Below are 12,488 nucleotides of genomic sequence, written 5' to 3' on the forward strand. Positions count from 1 at the left end.
TGCTAGAATGAAGGGGCAATAATGTCCATAAGAGGAGTAATACTGGGTCTGCACCAAATTTAGATATAGTGTCCCCATAATGGAGGTAGTGTGGGAGGAGAGGCCTAGTAAGCTGTTTTCTACAAGGCTCTCGATGAGAACAGAGATCATATTGAAGGACAGAAGGGAGAGTGGGACTTCTTCATTCAGTTCTCTTCTTCACAGATGCTGTCTTTTCTGTCACTGCAGAACTTATAAAAAACAATCCAAACTTATAGAACCATATCTATTTTAATACTGAAATGTGAAAGATTCTGAGTGGATTTATTGAATAGGCGAGAAAATATATGCACGTGTGTTTTATTTTTTAAAAAAGAACAGTTAATAAAGAGTACAAGTTTACATGTGTTCTTATCTCTATGACTTCAAATCTCCTTGATTGAGAGCCCTAAAGATTCTAACAAATTTCCTTATCAAAAGTAAACTGTTTAGCATTTTGTTTGATTTTATTTCTGATATGTTTGACAGTAACTGAAGGTCCTGCTTCCAAGATAGTCTAGCACAAAGTAATATATGCACTTCAGTGTCACAGTACTCTTTGGGACCTTTATTCAGATCCTGTTTGCATTTCTGGATCACCTCTCTTGATCCTAAACATGACCACAGATTCATATTTATATTTGTATTATTCCATAAATCAGGAACTCTGATGCAAACTAAATATGGAAACTGTCCAGATTGAAATTTATATCATTTAAGAGCTAGGTATCTTTTGAAATATGTCAAACATTATCATTATGATTTTTACATTTATAGAAAAGTAACATATAGTTGAATTGTAATTAAAACAGAGATAATATCAAAATGATTTTCTATTCTTTCAATAAATATTCATTTGTCCCAGATGTACTTAGTCTCTGTTACATTTATTGATAGTTTTGTTTTAACTTTCTTACATGTATTACAATATGCTAATAGTGTATCCTTTTGTACAATATACAATTGCCAATGTAACACAGTCTTTATTAATTTTATCCTAGTTTTTATAGTTTTGGGGGTATGATTTTTTGATTTGGGGAAGTGGTTCTTGGTTCTTTGGATTGTGTTTGGTTGGATTTTTGAGACAGGCTCTCACTGTGTAGCTCTGACTAGCTTAGACCTTGATATGTAAATCTGCTGGTCTCAAACTCAGTTTGCCTTTGTCTCCTTGAGTACTGGGATTGATGTCATGTCACCATGCCATCTCTTACAATTTTCTTTATGCTATTTTTTCTTTCAACAGACACTAGAGATATTAGTGTATATATTATGTTATGAAAGGGAATCTAAAGCATTTTATTTATTTTATACTTGAAAATGTAAAGGATTTCAGTCTATTCTACTTCTAAGTTACTAATGTGTTCATAACCATAACAGGAAGTATGGCTTTTTAAAATACTTGATCCATGCTAAATATTCAATAATTACAGTGATTTTATAAAATTTAATAGCATATTTTCTGTAATGTAAGTGAGTGAATGTAAACACAGTTTGCATTAAAAAATATTTTCTGTAAGTTGTCAGAATAGAGCATAACAAAAGAAAATGTATTGGGAAATAGATACTCCAGAGGAAAGTTATACAAATAATTTATTATTTTTTAAATTTTACAATTAGGCAGATTAATATTTATGTCTATATTCTCAGTACTTTGATGGCTAAGGGAGGTAATTTCTGGTAGTTCAGGGACAGCCTGGTCTAAATACACTGAATTCCCTTTCAGCAAAGGCTACACAGTAAAATGTTCCCTTAGAAAACAAACAAACCAACAAGATACATTTGGAAGATTATGTATTTACCAACTTAAACTGTTTTCTGTCTATATGTAGAGAAATTCTATGAACTATTACCCAATTATTTGATAATAACTGATTATTTCTGTAATTTGTTTGCTATGTTTGGCAGTGGATTCATGTAATCAAAGTATTTCTAATATGCAGATCATGAAGACTATGACCCAAAAACTCTAAGACAAGGAAGTAGATACACTCATATTCAAGAAACTGAAGAATGGTTTAATTTCCTCAGGTGTGTTTTGATGAGTAGCTGTGATCTCTTTAATTCACAGATAAAGAGGTGGCTAGCTTAAAAGTTACTGTAGATGTAGAAATTTCAATGTATGAAAGACTGGGGCAAGCAAACTAGGAAAAAAGAAAGCATCTATGACAAAACTTTTTGAAGAGCATGTTTTATTTTTATATTTATTTGGTCTTTCTTGGTATCTTTTTGTCTGTCTTTCTTTCTGTCTTTCTTTTTTCTAAATATCCGAATGTAGCCTTCTGCCACCTGAGTTTGTTTTTTCTGCATCTGCCCACGCCTGGCCACTAACTGTAAACAAGGAGGTCTTCCATGAAGGTGTTGTGGTCTGCCATCCCCAGTCTCCTTGAATTTGTTTTGTGTGTGTAACTATATTCAATTAGGGTGGCATGGAGAGATGGCTCAGCGGTTACGGGCTGTTCTAGAAGTCCTGAATTCAGTTCCCAGCAACCACATGGTGACTCACAACTACTTATAATGTGATCTGACACCCTTTTCTGGCATGCAGATAGAGTACTCATATGTAAAGTAAATAAATAAACCTTAAAAAAACAATATTCATTTAAGAGAGTGTGAACAAACATATACTTACCCATATATAACCACAACCAGGCCAAAGTAAGTCATTTTGTTCTGAAATTGATACTAGGATTAAGTAAGGGAGAATGTGTGAAGAATTAATTAAAGCAGGAGGAAAGAATCAAGGCTGCTGTTTCCACAAAGACTATGCAAGATGGGTAACAAGTCACAAACTTTAGAAATCTAGAGTGTACCTCACAGGCTTACTGGTAGCTTAACAGGAACATGACCTTTGGAAAAATTCATTTATTTATTATTTATACAATATTCTGCTGCATGTGAGCCAACAGTCCAGGAAAGGGCATCTTATCACATTATAGACGGTTGTCAGCCACAGTTTCATTGGTGAGAATTGAACTCGGGACCTTTGGAAGAAAAGCCAGTGTTCTTAACCTCTGAACCATCTCTCTAGGCGGAAAGTAACCCTTTTAAATGTCTGTAGTTCAGATGGTCAGAGCCTCTTCCAGGCACTCATGTAGTCCAAGAATCTCCTCTTTCACCTGTCCTTACTAATGCATGGATAGGTTGATGTATTTGGTCATTTTCAGAGATTTCCTTGCAGACTTTAGTTTTTTAGTGCCTGAGCTTAAGAGGTTCACCTGCAAAACTCCTATTGTTTCATATCGCCCCACTTTAACATCCTGTGTTTTAAGGAACTTCCCTCCAATGCAAGTTTTAATTGTTACTTGCAAATCAATTTGTTGTTGTTCTGTTTTCAGGTCCCATCAATGTCAGTTTTAGACTCATGAGAAGTGTGATGTTGTCCTGTGGACAAGGCAGCCTGTCTCTATATTTCTTAAACGGCACCCATTTTGTTTTCTCAGCCATCCTAATGCTAATTTTTAAAATATGGTTTTGCTTGTAGAGAGAGAAAAAACGGAATGGAAAATAAATTAAATATAGTTGTGAGAAATGCCATTAAACATGATGGCTTAATGTAAGTCAACATATAAATTATGGATATTTTTAAAAATTTTAGGCAACCTTGACAAATGCAAGTAACAAATAACATGAAAAGCTCCTTGAACTAATACGTCATCTTGCAGAAGAAGATGAGGATGCTGTAATGGCACACAAAGTCCTAAATCTCCTTTGGAGTCTAGCCCATAGTTATGTGCCTATAGATATCATGGATCTGGCTTTTAGTGCCCATATAAAAATGCTTGATTATAGTTGTTCCCAAGTAAGACGGTGCTTTTTAAATTTTTTTCTGTTCTTTTTTATACTGTTAATTATAATTAGTTGTGGGACAGTTGCAGTTTATCCCACCACTTTGTTTTCAAAGAAATTTTGAAGAACTGCTGAAAAATGTCATAGAGTAGCATTTCTGCAAAATCAGTTAAAATATTTAATGGGGATGATATATTCTGTTTTGAAAATGGACATTAAGAAGGATTAGGAAGAAGTTCTTCTGGCTTCCCTCATTTGAATTTAAACAGGTCAAGAAAAATCAAGCATGGGTGTTCAGAGTTGTTGTGCAACTCTGATGACCCCAGTTTAATCACTCCATAAAATTAGGAGACAACAGACTTCATTAAGTTCTTTTCTGACCACTACATTTTGCATCACTGAGTAAAAGGAGGAAGCTCAGAGTTCACATCCTCAACCCGCAATAGTAATGGGAGTAGAAAGTAGAAATGTTTTGCAGATGTAAACTCTCAAGCTCACCCCAAGTGATTTTTCTAAATTTTCCCAAGTGAGACCACCAGCTGATAAAGATTTATTTCTCTGACTTCACCCCTACATGGTTGTTTTCTGCTGCAAGCTTCAAAACCTGGAATGGATGATAATGTGAGAAAAACATTCATGACTAAAAATTTAATTCTTTAACATATTTTTTTATTTTAATTATGTGAATGTTGTGTGTGATGTCTGTGTGAGTACATGCATGTGAATGCTGATGTCCAAGAAGATTAGACCCTTGGATCTTGTAGCAGGTATTTCAGGATGTTGTCTAAACCCTGATGTTGGTCCTAGGAATGAATTTGTCTTGTGATAGGAAACTCACAAGAAGACCAAAAGAGCCATCTTTCCAGGTTCCAGAGTGGCCTGCTGAGACTTAAACACCACCCATGGGCATTGGATGGACTGAATCTAGGCCCTCTACAGAAATATAGCTGAGGGCCAGCTCATAATTTATGTGGGTCCCCTGGTAATCAGAGTGGGGTCTTCCTTTGACATCCACTCTCTTGCCAGGCTTCTCAATTGCTTTCCCTGTCAGGAATGTCTTCCCAGGCCACAGAGGAATGGGACACATTCAAATCCTGAAATGACATGATGGGCCTTGCGGAAATGGAACAGGACTTCCCTCTTCTGAGGAATGGGGGAGGAGTGAGAGTGAGGTAGAACTTGGAGGGAAGGAAAGATGGGACTATGACTACGATATAAATTAAATAAAAATTTTATAGAAGGTTTTATTAAATTAATATTTAGTACAATATTGAACAATTATTACTTTATCCTAAGCTTGCAAGCTAGCTGATTTTTCTCCCAGACAAATTCCACATAATTCTTTCATTTCTGTCATTTCCTGATCCAGTACTTTTTGCCTGATCCTACCAGGATCTGTCCTCATGGCTCAATCTCCATTTCGTACCTCTTTCTTTTGCCCTTGCTAGAACCAACTCTTCCACACTATTCTCTCTATCGCTCACTATTGACTTGTCAGATTTATTAAATAAAAAGAATGAATGAGAAGCAATATTTAAACAAACTTAAACAGAACAGTTGAATATCTAGATTGAAACCAGATACTGGTATACAAAAATCAGCTTTAACTAAGAAAACAGAGACATTTGCACACTTAAAAAGATAATATGACACCACTTATATGTACTGGAAAAATATAAATGACATTATGTGGGATTATTTCATCAAACTGCAGTACATAATACATTTTATCCACATGCTTGTAGAACTGAGGAAAGATAGAAGAGTACCTTCCATTCAATCTTTTGTTGTAGTTATTAAAAGTTGTTCCTGAAATCTTCTTGGAGAGTAAATGATTTTCTAGACAAGTGTTAATTGTAAATTATAAAAATGAGTTCAATTATGGTCCTGAGTAGAAGAAATATAAGATGTCATGTAATAATATTTTATGAATTTCATATCAAATGTGAATATTATTTAAACAAAGCAAATATAAGAAATATTAGTTTCTGAAAACTACTGATGAATATGGATCAATGTTCTTAGATACTCCTGCTCACTTGTAAATCAAAAAAAGAAACGCTGGTCAATGTCAGTAACTCTGCCAACCAAACTGGGTCCAGCATACTGATAGTACCTATAAGGGCTTCTGAGAAGCAGTAATCAAATTGGCTGCAGCAGGTAATGGAGATTATTTCATCTTCTCCCTTCTCTATCTGGCTCCACAGACTTTGAGCAGTGCAGTAGGTGAAGAATCTATGTAATGGTGACACATTTAAGAATCCCTCTCTTTGTGTTACTATGAATCATTGACATCGATAATTCTTAATCCTAAAGTTTGAATGATTTTTAGTATAACCAGGTAAGAGATCAATTTTGGAATATGCTTAGAATCATGCGACTCAGTGTATGTGCAGTTTATATAATGAAATTAGTAATGTTATGTACAGATATTACAAAATATATCAATGTCAGAAATTTTTACTTTTCATTACATATTTTAAAATGCAGTGAAGGAAAAAGAATGAAAACCACATATCCAATTTCTCTGTGTATATTTTCTGAGATTATTATTTAAGTGAACAGTTCAAAATCAAGAAAGTTGTTTTGCATCATACAAACATAAACTGAATATCCTGGCATCAGTGCACAATATATCAGTAGCAGAATTAGTATCAATTATTAATAATATATGCCAAAGGACAACCATTCCACCTATTGTTCATTTGAAGTCATAATCTCTCTCTAGACCTTTATCATCCATTCATTTCTTCTGGTAATGTGAATGTAACAAGATTTGCTAGAATCAATCATCTTCATCTAATTGATAAGTTCTTTTTGATTTTTATTATTGAAGTTTAGATCCAGGTTCATTACTTGCAGTTACAAATTCCCATCTTCGTGCATCCCTGCTTGCTATAACCCTCGTCCAACACTGTGAAGATAACTACACTTCACAGTCAAGATCAATGATAATGTAGAATAATGTGTCTCTATTAAAACAAATTAAGAAATAGAGGGCTGAAAGTATGAAGATAATTTGGAACTATGAATTGAATCATGGCAATTTAAAAAATTAAAATACTCTGTTTTCTCTGAAATACAAGATTTTACTCCAGCCTGTTGATTGGATAGTATCAGAAAATGGTATAATTTGTAGCCCATGGTAGGATTGAACTCAATTTGTGTGGTGATCTTTATCTTTTCTTCTTTCACAGAAAACTGTCCAAAGATAGGTGAGAATGGGAAGAGAGCTGTCTCAACAGAGGTAGCCTCTATGTTCCTTCATCTATACCACCTGCTAACTCCACCCAAAGATTCTACTTAGAACAGAAAGATGGATGATGTCATAGACAAATAATAAAGCAGTGAATTTCATCTAAAGAAGTAGCACCCACGGTAAGTTAGAGCTCAACTGTGTGATCTTATGTTCACAGTTTCAAACATTTGAGTCCAAATATTCTCTTGCCAAGAAAGGCCAACTCAGGTGAATGGAGATAGTAGAAGTTTTCTCAAAATGTATAAATGCATTTCATTCCAGCATAGTTCTATTTTTCTGACGTTGTGAGATAATTTTAATTTAATATTTACATTTTAATTTAAAAATCTACTTTATTTACTAAATTTTATTCATTCAGCTTACATCTCAATTGTTTTCCCCTTGCTAATACTCTAATTTCAATTTTAATATTATAATTTAGTATGTTAATATTTTAATTTTATTAGTGTAATTTAGTGTTTTGACTTTTTTCATTTCTGAACCATGCACACCAATATTTTAGATAATCTTTGTAGTTGATGGTCATTAATAACTCACCATTGTTTGAGAAACGTACCAACCCCAAAAAGTCACATGCTGACTGTTTGAACTCTAGTATGAGAAATTCTTAGAACAGTGTAGAAATCTAAGTGCAAAGGCCATTATTAAGGCTTGGAGACATGACACATAAGAATTTGCCAATGAAATGTACTTTCATATTTTACTGTTCCCTAATCACTATGTAATAAATAGTCTTCCTCATTCAGAACCAACAAAATGATGTATGACAACACCACTTTTTGACTAGGATATTTGAACTTAAAGTTTAGCTGAAATATAATTTGTTGCCATAAAAAACCACAAATGTACATTAAGTCTCTAGTGGCACACACACACACACATACACACAAAGAAACAGAGATTACTCCTTGAAATTCCAAAATTGCAATATTGAAGAGTTTATGAATGAAGAAATGTGACTTTTGGATTAAAAAAAGTATCTGGTGAAATCAAACTTTATTTTGAAGAAATCACATTCATGACCTCTTATAATTCTCAGGGATTTAAATTGAAACACAAATTTAAAGAGGAAGGGAAATTTGTCGTATGTAAAATTAGTGGAGACACAGTGTGCAGAAAGTTATGAGAAGACAAGTTAATCAGAATAATTAATAAGATTTACTCTGTAAAATATAATTTAATTGGGATGTTATTAAGATCATCTGTTAACTTGCATTTCATCAAGATTTTGTACCTTAAAGTACTTAAAACTAGATTGAATACCATGGGATATATTTTTTATAGGAAAAGCATTCCACCAAGCATATTCTTTTAAAAAAGCAATTTGGAGCTTGTAATTATACTACTTAAATTTAGGTATGTATTTGAGAAATATTCAAATCTGTTAGGATTGGTAAGCTACATTTTTCCCTCTACATTTTCCCATTGTTTGAGTTGTTAGTATAATCATTACATTAATGGAATATTGGCAGGAAGATTGCCCAAAGTACCTAATGTGACCTTCATTTATACAAAAGGACATACCTTATATGTTATCCAGATAATACAAATATGGTAAGCCCATCTTTATTCTAAATGAACTTTACCCTTATTAACTCATTTCGTGAATGCTCACCAGTTGATGTGGTTGATATTATGAAAATATAGACCGAAGAAGCAACATGCTGATTTTCATATAAGATATTTTCTCTAATACTCTGTCTTGTTGAAACATTTCAATATATAAGATATGAAAGGTTAGTGTTTAAAGAAATGCTATTATCAAATATATACTGATCATCTGCATTGGTGTATAGTTTAAAATTAATCTCACACTGTTTAAAATTCTCTTTTTATGTTTTACCAGACAGAGTTTTTCTGTTTAAGAGACCTGGCTGTCTTAGACTCACTTTGTAGACCAGGCTGGCCTCAAACTCACAGAAATTCACCTACCTCTGCCTCCTGAATGCTGAAATTAAAGGCTTGTGCCACCACGCCCATCAAAAAACAATTCCTTTTTAATTTTTTAATTATAATTTATTCAGAATACATACTGATTGATTGTTATCCCCCACCTTGATTCTTCCCTTTCTCACCCAGAGATAGTCACTGCTCTCCCCACAACCATGGAGAATGTGCTGTCCATTGACTAGGTCAAAAAATTTCTTAATACAAATATTTGTAACAATTGTATTTCAAAACTGTAAGCAGCATAAATCTATCAATAGTACAAGATTCATAAGATATATTTGGTTGCTGTTAGTCTGAGGCCAATCTGGTCAACAAAGTGAGAGTCAAGAAGAACCAAATACACACAGAGAACCCCTGTTTCATAAAAAGGAGGTGAAGGGAAAAAGAAATGAAGGAAAAAAGAAGCATCCAGACATGTCCTTAACCATGTTATTTTTATGTTTAAACTTTGAACAATATGCAATAATATGAATGATTGAATGAGTCGTCAGGTATACTCATTGAAATAAGATTTTTAAATGCTAAATATTTTATATATCCCTGAGTATATAGCTTTCTTAAAAACAAAACAACAAACAAACCAAACAAGACACTAAAAATCTAGAATTGGAAAATATGTGATTGCCATGTAAAAGGTGCTCAATGTCAAGTGTCAATCTGTGTGCCTGTAACAATAATGTAAAGGAGCCCTATAATAGTGGGAATGTTCTACTCTTCACTGTGTAAAGTTTCACATCTTCGTCTTTTGGTTGTATGTGATCAGCCCTCATGAGCTAATCTGCTGTAAGATTCATATCAATTGGTGCAGAGATTGTAGGTTGTGGTACATTTCAAGTGTTATATTTAATTTTTATTGAATGAACAAATAGAAAATGAACATGAGTAAATATTTTTTTGAGCTTAAATCATTAACTGATACATAATGCAATATGGTGTCTTTTGTCAGGTAGCAACATATTTGAAACAAGGTTGTAAGATATAATTATGACTTATATAATACAGAGAAGAGATTTTGTTGCAATTTTCTGAGGGAAACCCAGGCCATTCTGGCAGCCATTTTCACCTTGGCTTACAGCACCGCCCTCCCTCACCCACTGGAGCTCCTCCTCTGCCCATAGGCCTCTCCAGAGCCCAAATATCCTGCAGCACCGCGTGGGTGGCAGCCTAAAATTGAGTCCCCAAAGGCCTCCCACCTACCCATCTCCAAAACCCAAGGGACCGCAAAGCCTCCGCCTACAGGAGCCATATGGACCCTGTGCAGCCCCTGTACTGCTGCTCCTCCAGCAGGTGGTTCTGATCTTCTGCAATCCTCTACTGTGGTCCTCTCCTTGGCTTCTGCTAGGGCTGCGCCACGCCCCAGGGAAGGAAGTCCCCCTCGTGACTCTGCTGTTGCCCTCAGGCTCAGATGCCTCGTCTGGGCTGCAGCTGGGGCTCACCTGATCTGTGCTATTTCTCCCTCCGTGTACTTCGCTTACATATTTCACAGCAGCCAGAACTTGTTGTGTGGGATCAGGCCTCGGTTCCAGCTAGAGGGACAGTGAACGACTGCACGCCGCCCTCCCCAGCCAGAGGGAGCCACAAAAGCCTGGTTCTGAGACAAGCCTTGCACAGCCAAGGGCAGCGATGTGGTCACCAGCCTCAGGGTGTCAGTAGGTATGGAGGAGCTGGTGGGACAAAATGTTATTCCGCTGTCTGTCTGCCCCTTCTCTGTGCCGGGTTTCTCAGTTGATAGTGGTGGAGAGAGTTTTAGCCAAAGGCTTCAGTGACCATGCAAACCTCATCGCTCTGCACCCCAGTCTGTGTGTGTGTGAATGGAACTAGAATGAAGTTATGCTGTAGCTCCAAAAATATCCAAGAGACTACCTAAAAATGGTATTTCTATATGGAGAGTCTGTCTTGAAACCTAGGGTTTCCCTGAACTAGTTTATACCCCCAAAATTGCCAAGAAGTCAAAGCTTATTTAGTGAGATTATCACTAGAGATCAGAATACACTCATAATAATAGTAACCTGGGGGCTTCTAGCGCTCACTGCGGAACAAGGACATACAGTTGGATCAGAGTGATGTCGTGTGTGAGTGAAAATACTTGCACTTCATTCGTTTTCAAAAACCCACAGAAACTGAGAAGTGCAGATTAGAGAAGGGAGGCTGAGCTGAACCTGTGTGTTTGTGTGTGTGTGTGTTTATGTGTGTGTGTGTGTGTGTGTGTGTGTGAGAGAGAGAGAGAGAGAGAGAGAGAGAGAGAGAGAGAGAGAGAGAGAGAGAGAGAGAGAGAGAGGTAGAGATTGACTGATTGATTTGGGTGATACCTTTAAGATGATGCAATTTCAGAAAGCACTTGTTCTTGATCCCTGTGAACTTTAACTTATAAAAAGTCAAAGTTACAGGCACAGAGATCAGAGATACTTAATGCCATTTTATTTTGTTCTCACGTTGTAATTGGGGGATGCACCCAGGACCATTCCCACTTGTCAGTTTGTTGGAATTACTTTTTTATGCATTTATTTTTTATGTACATGAGTTCTGTCTTCACACACACACCAGAAAAGGTAATCAGATCCCATTATAGACGGTTGTGAGCAACCATTTGGTTGCTGGGAATTGAACTCAAGTCCTCTGGAAGAGCAGACAATGCTCTTAATGTTACATTTCACCAAGGCCTCTCAGACTCGATGTAGTAGTGCATGCCAGTGTTCCCAGGACTCAGGAGGCTCGGACAACAGGATTGAGAGTTTGACTCCAGTCCAGGCCACACAGTAATATCCTGTCTCAAAGTGTAGACCCACATTAATTGATGGCTTTTACTCTATGCATTTTTTTTTGGATCAAGCTGACTGGTTGATAATATTGATAGACAGTAATTACTGTTGTGGGGATTTTTGTTGGTTGGTTGGTTGGTTCGTTTTTCGAGACAGGGTCTCTGTGTGTTAGCCTTGGCTTCCAGGACTCTCTTTGTAGAGCAGGCTGGCCTTAAACTCGCAGAGATCTAACTGCCTATGCCTCTAGAGTGCTGGGATTAAAGGCGTGCACCACCACAGCCTGTACTACTGTTGTTTTTAAAGGGGATTAAACTGATTGTCCTTGAGTAAAAATTATGTACTTGAGTTCCCCTGGCCAAGTTCTTTCCTGACTCTAGTGATGTCATAGAGGGAAGACGTCACAGTGGCTACGGCCCATCCTAGACACCAAGAAATTTGATCACTTGTAAATCCTGTTGACTGTATCTTAGCCTCTTCCTGCCTAGAAGCCTATTAGCTCACACCCTCCCCTTTTAAAAATCACCACTTTTACAAAAAAGTTAAAACTTCCTACAAACAAGATTCCCAGAATAAATTAGTTGTAGGAATAATTTGCTGTGATGGTACTTGCAATCAAACATTTTTGAACCGATTGTTCATTCATGTGTCTACTTAGTAAATACTATATTTATAAACTACCTTAGTGGGGGCCATTATTCTTCCATTTGCATTATGTG

The sequence above is a fragment of the Acomys russatus genome, unplaced genomic scaffold (assembly GCF_903995435.1).
Source record: "Acomys russatus unplaced genomic scaffold, mAcoRus1.1, whole genome shotgun sequence".
Taxonomy (NCBI): domain Eukaryota; kingdom Metazoa; phylum Chordata; class Mammalia; order Rodentia; family Muridae; genus Acomys; species Acomys russatus.